At 33.0% G+C, this 12555-nt stretch overlaps 1 protein-coding gene across 1 annotated transcript in view; it reads right to left on the reverse strand.

Moving 5' to 3' along the window:
* ankef1a (ankyrin repeat and EF-hand domain containing 1a) overlaps positions 1 to 12555 on the reverse strand; it is a 56435-nt gene that overhangs the window by 8555 nt on the left and 35325 nt on the right. The window lies entirely within an intron of this gene.

Here is a 12555-nt window from a genome sequence, read left to right on the forward strand (position 1 = left end):
GTTGATAACAATATCGATTATAGTTGTCAAAAGATAGTTTGTAACAATATTGATTATTGTTGTCAAAACATTACAAACATGATTATTGTTGTCAAAAGATTGTTAAAAGCAATATTGATTATTGTTGTCAAAATATTAATAAAAATATGGATTATTGTGGTCAAAAGATTGTGAATAACAATATTGATTATTGTTGTCAAAAGATTGTTAATAATAATATTAATTATTGTTGTCAAAATATTAATAACAATAGTGATTATTGTTGTTGAAAGATTGTTTATAACAATACTGATTAATGTTGTCAAAAGATTGTTAAAAACAATATTGATTATTGTTGTTAAAATATTGTTAATAGCAATATAGATTATTGTGGTCAATAGATTGTTAATAATAATATTGATTATTGTTGTCAAAAGATTGTTAATAACAATATTGATTAATGTTGTCAAAATATTAATAAAAATAGTGATTATTGTTGTCAAAAGATTATTTATAACAATATTGATTATTGTTGTCAAAAGATTACAATGATTGTTGTTGTCAAAAGATTGTTAAAAACAATATTGATTATTGTTGTCAAAATATTGTTAACAACAATATAGATTATTGTGGTCGAAAGATTGTTTATAACAATATTGATTATTGTTGTCAAAAGATTACAATAATGATTATTGTAGTCAAAAGATTGTTAATAACAAAATTGATCATTGTTATCAAAAGATTATTGTTGTCAAAATATTGTTCATAACAATATAGATTGTTTATAAACGATTAACAACAATGCTGATTATTGTTGTCAAAAGACTGATAATTATAATATTGATTATTTTTTTCAAAAGAAAGCTAATAACAATACTGATTAATGTTGATAAAAGATTGTTAAAAACAATATTGATTATTGTTGTCAAAATCTTGTTAATAACAATATAAATTATTGTTGTCAAAAGATTGTTAATAAAAACTGATTATTGTTGTCAAAAATCTGTTAATAATCCTGATGATTATTTTTGTCAAAATATTAATAACAATATTGATTATTGTGGTCAAAAGATTGTTTATAACAATATTGATTATTGTTGTCAAAAGATTACAATAATGATTATTGTAGTCAAAAGATTGTTAATAACAAAATTGATTATTGTTATCAAAAGATTATTGTTGTCAAAATACTGTTCATAACAATATAGATTGTTTATAAACAATTGTTAACAACAATGCTGATTATTGTTGTCAAAATACTGTTCATAACAATATAGATTGTTTATAAACAATTGTTAACAACAATGCTGATTATTGTTGTCAAAAAGACTGATAATTATAATATTAATTATTTTTTTCAACAGAAAGCTAATAACAATATTGATTAATGTTGTCAAAAGATTGTTAATAACAATATTATTGTTGTCAAAAGATTGTTAATAATAGTATTGATTATTGTTGTCAAAAGATTGTTAATAAAAGTATTGATTATTGTTGTCAAAATTGTAATGACAATATTGATTAATTTTGTCAAAAGATTGATAACAATATTGATTATTGTGGTCATAAGATTGTTTATAACAATATTGATTATTGTTGTCAAAAGATTGTTAATAACAATATAGTTTATTGTGGTTAAAAGATTGTTTGTAACAATATTGTTGTCAAAAGATTGTTAATAACAATATAGTTTTTTGTGGTCAAAAGATTGTTTATAACAATATTGTTGTCAAAATATTGTTAATAATAGTATTGATTATTGTTGTCAAAATTGTAATGACAATATTGATACATTTTGTCAAAAGGTTGATAACAATATTGATTATTGTCAAAAGATTGTGAATAACAATATTGTTTATTGTTGTCAAAGGATTATTAATAATTATATTGATTATTGTTGTCAAAATATTGTAATAACAATATTGATTATTATTGTCAAAAGATCGTAATAACAATATTGATTATTGTTGTCAAGAGATTGTTAATAACAATATTGATTATTGTTTCCAAAAGATTGATAAAAATATTGATTATTGTTGTCAAAAGATTGTTAATAACAATATTGATTATTGTTTCCAAAAGATTGATAAAAATATTAATAATTGTTGTCAAAATATTTTTCATCAGAATATTGATTATTGTTGTCAAAAGATTGTTCATAACAATACTGATTATTGTTGTCAAAAATCAGATAAAAATATTGATTATTGTTGTCAAACGATTGCAGGGACATTTTTATTTGGATTCATGGAACTCCAGCATCATGAAGAAAGCGCCGGCAGCTGTAATGTATCCTGTAAAATATTTATTGCATCTGTTTTTGGACGCAGGCATCGGTCTGCTCGTCTGAGCCGAGAACTCGCCGTCTTGTTTACCAGCCGGCCTTCTTGCTCCCGCCATCAAATTACAATCAATATTCTCAGCATAAAAGTCTGCAGCAAATTGGAATCTCTGGCATGGAAAACTAAAGAAATCTACGGCACCACTGATGTAGGAATCTCTGCAGCGCACACACACACACACACACACACACACACACACACACACACTGCTGCATCACATACAGTCAGTCATGCTGCTGTGAAAGCCGACACCCTCCACAGTAACGGAAGTTTCCCCACAAGAGATTGTTCCGGCAGACTCAGCGTTTTACTGTATTTAAAGTAACACGTTCTCTACTAACAAAATACATTCAGTCACGACACTGAGTTTGGACTTTAGAAATATGTAAAATAGGTCTAAAAGATACTTGGATTGTGATTATTTGACACGATAACATTAATGGGTCAAAAAATGAAATAAAATAGCCTAAAAAGTAACGCATCAAGTAATTCCTGCTGCAATTAGTCCGACCAAACAAACCAAAGTATTCCTCAAAGTAATCATTCTCTGACCAATCAATAGGCTTTATTATTTATCTCCACCCACACTGCCACTAAAGCCCTACTTGAAATAAACACATTGTACTTTATCTGAGGAAATACAGTACATTGTATACTGTATATGTCAGTATAGAGCAGGGGTCACCAACACGGTGCCCGTGGGCACCAGGTAGCCCGTAAGGACCAGATGAGTCGCCCGCTGGCCTGTTCTAAAAATAGCTCAAATAGCAGCACTTACCAGTGAGCTGCCTCTTTTTAAAAAAAATTATTTATTTACTAGCTTCGCTCGACATTTTTAATTCCAAGAGAGATAAAACTCAAAAAGAATTATAAAATCCAAGAAAATATTTTAAAGACTTGGTCTTCCCTTGTTTAAATAAATTCATTAATTTTTTTTACTTTGCTTCTTATAACTTTCAGAAAGACAATTTTAGAGAAAAAATACAACCTTAAAAATGATTTTAGGATTTTTAAACACATATACCTTTTTTTCCCTTTTAAATTCCTTCCTCTTCTTTCCTGACAATTTAAATCAATGTTCAAGTACTTTTTTTTTATTGTAAAGAGTAATAAAGTAATTTTAATTAAATTCTTCATTTTAGCTTCTGTTTTTTCGACAAATAATATTTGTGAAATATTTCTTCAAACTTTTTAGGATTAAAATTCCCAAAAATTATTCTGGCAAATCTAGAAAATCTGTAGAATCAAAATTAAATCTTATTTCAAAGTCTTTTGAATTTCTTTTAAAATTTTTGTTCTGGAAAATCTAGAAGAAATAATGATTTGTCTTTGTTAGAAATATAGCTTGGTCCAATTTGTTCTAAAAATAGCTCAAATAGCAGCACTTACCAGTGAGCTGCCTCTATTTTTTCAAATTGTATTTATTTACTAGCAAGCTGGTCTCGCTTTGCTCGACATTTTTAATTCTAAGAGAGACAAAACTCAAAAAGAATTAGAAAATCCAAGAAAATATTTTAAAGACTCGGTCTTCACTTGTTTAAATAAATTCATTAATTTTTTTTACTTTGCTTCTTATAACTTTCAGAAAGACAATTTTAGAGAAAAAATACAACCTTAAAAATTATTTTAGGATTTATAAACACATATACCTTTTTTTCCCTTTTAAATTCCTTCCTCTTCTTTCCTGACAATTTAAATCAATGTTCAAGTATTTTTTTTTAATTGTAAAGAGTAATAAATACATTTTAATTTAATTCTTCATTTTAGCTTCTGTTTTTTCGACAAATAACATTAGTGAAACATTTCTTCAACCTTATTAGGATTAAAATTCCCAAAAATTATTCTGGCAAATCTAGAAAATCTGTAGAATCAAAATTAAATCTTATTTCAAAGTCTTTTGAATTTCTTTTAAAATGTTTGTTCTGGAAAATCTAGAAGAAATAAGGATTTGTCTTTGTTAGAAATATAGCTTGGTCCAATTTGTTATATATTCTAACAAAGTGAAGATTGGATTTTAACCTATTTAAAACATAACATCAAAATTCTAAAATTAATCTTATTCAGGAAAAATTACTAATGATGTTCCATCATTTTTTTTTTTTCAATAAGATTCGAATTAGCTATTTTTTTCTCTTCATTTTTTTCGGTTGAATTTTGTAATTTTAAAGAGTTGAAATTGAAGATAAACTATGTTTAAAAATTTAATTTTCTTTTTTTTTGTGATTTTTCCTTTTTTAAACCGTTCAATTAAGTGTTTTTTTAATCATTTATTCTCTACAAAAAAACCTTCCGTAAAGGAAAAAAAAAATGTACGACGGAATGACAGAAAAAAATACACATTTTATATATATATATATATATATATATATATATATATATAATTATTTATTAAAGGTAAATTGAGCAAATTGGCTATTTCTGGCAATTTATTTAAGTGTGTATCAAACTGGTAGCCCTTCGCATTAATCAGTACCCGAGAAGTGGCTCTTGGTTTCAAAAAGGTTGGTGACCCCTGGTATGGAGCATATATTAACATATACTGCAGTATTATCAGTACATAATATACAATAATACATATTATATGCAGTATTATCAGTGTATAACATACTATAATACGTATATTATCCAGTAATATAATTTTATAACATACAATAATACGTGTATTATGCAGTAATAACATTTTATAACATACAATAATACGTATAATATGCAGTAGTAGTAATATCAGTAAATAACGTATAGTAAACATTGCATTGCAGTAATATCTGTATTTAACAATAATATTGTGTTATGCAGTAAAATCAGTGTATAACATATAATAATAGGTATATGATGCAGTAATATCAGTATATAACATACAATAGTACGTATATTATGCAGTAATATCCGTAAATAACATAATAATAGGTATATTATTCAGTAAAATTGTATATAACATAACATAGGTATATTATGCAGTAATATGAATATATAACATAATAGGTATCAAGTGGAAAGTGTATATAACACATAATAATAGGTATATTATGCAGTAAAATCAGTGTATAACATATAATAATAGGTACATAATGCAGTAATATCAGTAAATAACATAACAACAAACATTGCAGTAATATCAGTGTATAACATAAAATAATACATTATGCAGTAAAATCAGTATGTACATATAATAACAGGTATATTCTGCAGTAATATTAGTGTGTAACATAATAATAGGTATATTATGTAGTAATATCAGTATATAACATACAATAGGTAAATTATGTACTAATATTAGTATATAACATTAAATAATAGGTATATTATGTAGTAATATCAGTGTATAACATATAATAATAGGTATATTATGTAGTAATATCAGTATACAACATATAATAATAGGTAAATTATGTACTAATATTAGTATATAACATTATATAATAGGTTTATTATGTAGTAATATCAGTGTATAACATATAATAATAGGTATATTATGTAGTAATATCAGTGTATAACATATAATAATAGGTATATTATGTAGTAATATCATACTGCGTGTTATTGTGAAGAAGAACCAACAAGATGTTTTTGTTCCTGCTAGGACTGCTGAGTCAGCAACTTGCAGACTGCAGTGCTTTTTAGTAGCATCACACTGATACCGGACACAGTATCACACTGATACTGTACATAGCATCACAGTGACACTGGACACAGTTCCACACTGGTACGGGACACAGTATCACCCTGATACTGTACACAGCATCACAGTGATACTAGACACAGTATCACACCGGTACCGGACACAGTATCACACTTATACTGTACACAGCATCACAGTGATACCGGACACAGTATCAGACTGATACCAGACACAGCAACACAGTGATACCGGACACAGTATCACACTGATACCAGACACAGCAACACAGTGACACAGCATTACAGTGATACTGGACAAAGCATCATACTGATACCGGACAAAGTATCACACTGATACTGGAAACAGCATCACACTGATACCGTACATAGCATCACAGTGATACTGTACACAGCATCATACTGATCCCGGACACATCATCACAGTGATACTGAACACAGCTTCATACTGATCCCGGACACATCATCATAGTGATACCGGACACAGCATCACAGTGATACTAGACACATCATCACAGTGATACCAGACACAGCATCACAGTGATACCGGACACGGCATTACACTGATACCGGACGCATAATCACAGTGATACTGGACACAGCATCGCACTGATACCGGACACAGCATCACAGTGATACTGTAAAAAACATCACAATGATACTGGACACAGCTTCATACTGATCCCGGACACATCATCATAGTGATACCGGACACAGCATCACAGTGATACTAGACACATCATCACAGTGATACCAGACACAGCATCACAGTGATACCGGACACGGCATTACACTGATACCGGACGCATAATCACAGTGATACTGGACACAGCATCGCACTGATACCGGACACAGCATCACAGTGATACTGTAAAAAACATCACAATGATACTGGACACAGCATCACAGTGATACTGGACACAGCATCACACTGATACCGGACACATCATGACAATGATACTGGGCACAGCATCACAGTGATACTGGACACATCATTACACTGATACTGTACACAGCATCACAGTGATACTAAACACAGCATCAGAGTGAAACTGGACAAAGCATCATATGGATACCGGACACAGTATCACCCTGATACCGGACACAGCATCACACTGATACCGGACACATCATAACAATGATACCGGACACAGCATCACAGTGATACTGGAAAAAAGCATCACACTGATACTGGACATATAATCACAGTGATACTGGACACAGAATCACACTGATACCGGACACAGCATCACAGTGATACTGGAAAAGTGCACACACTGATACCGGACACAGCATCACACTTAATCTGGACACATTATCACAATGATACTGGACACATCATCACAGTGATACCGGACACAGCATCACAGTGATACTGGAAACAGCATTACACTGATACCGGACACAGCATCACAGTGATACTGGAAAAAAGCATCACAATGATACCGGACACAGCATCACACTGATACCAGACACAGCATCACACTGATACCGGACACATCATCACAATGATACTGGACACAGCATCACAGTGATACTGGAAAAGTGCATCACACTGATACCGGACACAGCATCACACTGAATCTGGACACATTATCACAATGATACTGGACACAGCTTCACAGTGATACTGGAAAAAGCATTACACTGATACCGGACACAGCATCACAGTGATACTGGAAAAAAGCATCACAATGATACTGGACACAGCATCACACTGATACTGGACACAGCATCACCCTGATACCGGACACAGCATCACACTGATACCGGACACATCATAACAATGATACCGGACACAGCATCACAGTGATACTGGACATATAATTACAGTAATACTGGACACAGCATCACACTGATACCGGACACAACATCACAGTGATACTGGAAAAGTGCACACACTGATACCGGACACAGCATCACACTGAATCTGGACACATTATCACAATGATACTGGACACATCATCACAGTGATACCGGACACAGCATCACAGTGATACTGGAAACAGCATTACACTGATACCGGACACAGCATCACAGTGATACTGGAAAAAAGCATCACAATGATACCGGACACAGCATCACACTGATACCAGACACAGCGTCACACTGATACCGGACACATCATCACAATGATACTGGACACAGCATCACAGTGATACTGGAAGAGTGCATCACACTGATACCGGATACAGCATCACACTGAATCTGGACACATTATCACAATGATACTGGACACAGCATCACAGTGATACTGGAAAAAGCATTACACTGATACCGGACACAGCATCACAGTGATACTGGAAAAAAGCATCACAATGATACTGGACACAGCATCACACTGATACCGGACACATCATAACAATGATGTGTCCAGCATCACAGTGATACTGGAAAAAAGCATCACACTGATACTGGACACATAATCACAGTAATACTGGACACAGCATCACACTGATACCGGACACAGCATCACAGTGATACTGGAAAAGTGCACACACTGATACCGGACACAGCATCACACTGAATCTGGACACATTATCACAATGATACTGGACACAGCATCACACTGAATCTGGACACATTATCACAATGATACTGGACACAGCATCAGCCTGATACCGGACACAGCATCACCCTGATACCGGACACAGCATCACACTGATACCGGACACATTACCACAGTGATACCGGACACATCATCACATTGATACCGTACACAGCATCACAGTGATACTGAAAAAAATAATCCCAATGATACTGGACACAGCATCACACTGATACCGGACACATTATCACAGTGATACCGGACACATTATCACAGTGATACCAGACACATCATCACAATGATACCGGACATATCATCACAGTGATACTGGACACATCATCACAATGATACTGGACAGAGCATCACACTGATACCAGACACAGCATCACAGTGACACAGCATCAAACTGATACAGGACACAGTATCACACTAATACAGGACACAGTATCACACTAATACTGGACACAGTATCACACTAATACCGGACACAGTATCACACAACATTCCACTGGCACCCGGACACAGCATCAACACTGATACTGGGCCCAGCATGACACTGACACTGGACACAGCCTCCCAGTGATACTGGGAGTGGATGTGTAGATGGTGCAGTATCATCTTTAACGTGCAAATAAAATAAATAAAAAACATCATCGTCATGTTTTCTCACACTCTCATGTGTCATCCTTGAAGGGCACGATAGGGTAGAACATGAACACACACACACACACACACACACACACACACACACACACACACACACACACACACACACACACACACACACACACACGCACACACACACACACACACACCACTGCATGACTATATAAGTCCAAGGCCACGCCCTGACAGACACACTGCGTCACGGCTGACAACAGACCTCGCCAGTCTTTCTCTAACCTGTGCAAGAAAAGCCCTTAGCTCTCCACCCCCTCCCCCCACCCCCAACACACACACACACACACACACACACACACACACCCACGACCCTCTGAGTCACCCTCTATTGCTCCATCTCCTCCTCACAAATCCTGACTTCCTCCCTCCTCCTTTCCTTGTCACCTGTCTCTCCACTCACCTGTCATCCACGTTACAGGGGGATGCATTTTCAACCCTACACACACACACACACACACACACACACACATACAGGGTTACATAACAGAGTCCGCGCGGACCTCGAGGACTCACATTCGATGAGTCGCCCATTTTGTCCGATACTGCCCCCCCAAAAAATATATACATATTTTTTAAAGAATCTCAAATGATACCACGTGACTTTGTATCAACATAAAAATAAGAAGAATGTGAGACAATTTGATACTGTGTCGGTGTCCAAAAAGAAGAAGTTTGTCTGGTAAACACCACCTATGCAGGACAAGGTGGTCGAACAGCGCCCCGCAATGGTGCGACATGGTACTGCAGGTTTGTAGTTTAGCTCCAAATGAGGTCCTCTCAGTCCAAATGTGCAACTATTTTTGTAATTAATGCTCAGTTTCTCTTTCAAAATGTTTGTTTTGCTACTTTTCAGTTTATCAGAATCAGAAAGGCTTTATTCTATTCATATATCTTCTGCAAAACTCAAAATCTGGGCTCCGATCTAAAATCGAAATAAACGTTAGCTTCAAATTAGCGATGGGCCGATACAGTTTGTCAGGGCCGATACCGATAAGCAGCAGTCAAGGACAACGATAAGCAATATTTGGAGCGGATATTGATTCGCAGTAAAAGTGAATAGTACACCGTGGGTACAGGAAGTAGTCACGCCCCTTGAAATGTTTCTTTGTTTCATTGCCGATGTTTGCTAAAATCTCATAATTAAATTTTATTTCTCATTCATGTTCCCTCATCAGTCCATCTTGACAGAAAAAAAAACAGAACTGTATTACAAATAAAAAAAGGTCATAAATGACATGTATAAATATTGCAGGCTTTTCTCGGTACTGAGTTGATAATACACCTGGAGTCTTTGGACGGTTTCCATGACGACCTCCTTGAAGTTTTGTAATCAATCAGAAATATTAAGCAGCTAAAATGTGCCAAACATGGATAAGTGCGGAGAGAGAGTTTAGCGTTTTTTCCCATCATGCATTGCATGGGATTTCAATGGGTGTCATTTTGAATTATGTGTTGTGTTTGGACATTTTTTTTTATAATATCCACAAAGTTGTGTTGTGTTGACTATGTGTGCCAAGAGTGGGAAAGGTTATTTGGATTGTGTCATAGTTAACAATGAGTACATACCAAAGTACAATTCATGGTCATTAACCATAACTACTTGTGTTTTCCGCAAGAAACTACTAGCGTCGTACGCAAGATTGCAGCAGTTTTACGATCAGATATTTAGGATAAAGTTGGAGGCATCCCGGTTGGAGATTCCGTATTAAACTTGTGACGTCATGCGGTGGGAAATTACTGCCAAAACTCCACTAACTCAAAAAATGTTTCGCAAACTCGGCCTTAAATTGACTCGGCAGCTCCACCTGTCGGTGAAGAGTGTGAACTAGATTCTTGCGCATGAGAGACAAAATATTCGGCGCTTTCAACAAAAAGTGGAAAAAGTGTGCCAAAAGTATTAAATTGAAGAAAATAGTTTTTCTACTTGCCAATCCTGTAGTGTGTTAGTGAAACAAATATTTGAGTTTGTGGAAAGAAAATGTTTGAGTTTGTGAAGCATTCTTTTTGAGTGTGTGAAACTTTTTTTTTGGAGTTTGTGAAATATTTAGTCTTTTGAGTTTGTGAAGCATTTTTTTTTGAGTTTGTGAAGCATTCTTTTTGAGTTTGTGAAAAAAAAATTGGAGTGTGTGAAACATTTTTTTTGAGTTTGTGAAGCATTTTTTTGAGTTTGTGAAGCATTCTTTTTGAGTGTGTGAAACATTTTTTTGGAGTTTGTGAAACATTTTATTTTTTGAGTTTGTGAAGCATTTTTTTTTTTTGAGTTTGTGAAACTTTTGTTTTTTGAGTTTGTGAAGCATTTTTTTTAGTTTGTGAAGCATTTTTTTTTTTGAGTTTGTGAAGCATTTTTTTAGTTAGAGACGCATTTTTTGAGTTTGTGAAGCAATTTTTCAAGTTTGTGAAAACATTTTTTGAATTTGTGAAACATTTTTTTAGTTGTTAAACATTTTATGTTTGTGAAACATTTTTTAGTTCTTGAAACATGTTTGAGTTTGTGAAACATTTTTTTGAGTTTTTGAAATATTTTTTGAGTTTGTGAAATATTTTTAGAGTTGTGAAACATTTTTGGGAGTTTGTGAAACATCTTTTTGAGCTAGTGAAAACATTTTTCGAGTTTGTGAAACAATTTTTTGAGTTTGTGAAACATTTTTAGATTTTGTGATACATTTTTTTGAGTTTGCAAAACATTTTTAAGTTTGTGAAACATTTTTTCAAGTTTGTGAAACATTTTTTGAGTTAGTGAAACATTTTTTAGTTTGTGAAACATTTTTTAGTTTGTGAAACATTTTTCGAGTTTGTGGAAAATTCTTGAGTTTGTCAAACATTCTTGAGTTTGTCAAACATTCTTGAGTTTGTCAAACATTTTCAAGTGTGTGAAAGATTTTTTTGAGTGTGTGAAACACCTTTTTGAGTTATTCAAACATTTTTAAGTTGGCGAAACATTTTTTTGAGTTTGTGAAACATTTTTTTGAGTTCGCGAAATATTTTTAGAGTTAGTGAAAACATTTTTAAGTTTGTGAAACAATTTTTGAGTTTGTGAAACAATTTTTAAGTTCTTGGAACAGTTTTAAATTTATGAATCATTCTTTGAAGTTTGTGAAACATTTTTTTGAGTTTGTGAAAAAAAAATTAAGAGTATGGAACATTTTTAAGTTTGTGAAACATCCTTTTTAGTTTGTAATAAAAAATTTTGAGGTTGTGAAACATTTATTTGAGTTGGTGAAGAATGTTTAAGTTTGTGAAACATTTATTTGAGTTTGTGAAACATTTTTGAGTTTGTGAAACATTAAGTTTGTGAAACCATTTTTAAGTTCTTCAAACAGTTTTAAGTTCATGAAACATTCTTTATAGTTAGAGAAACATTTTTTTGAG

This window comes from Nerophis ophidion, linkage group LG24 (genome assembly GCF_033978795.1).
Source record: "Nerophis ophidion isolate RoL-2023_Sa linkage group LG24, RoL_Noph_v1.0, whole genome shotgun sequence".
Lineage (NCBI taxonomy): Eukaryota > Metazoa > Chordata > Actinopteri > Syngnathiformes > Syngnathidae > Nerophis > Nerophis ophidion.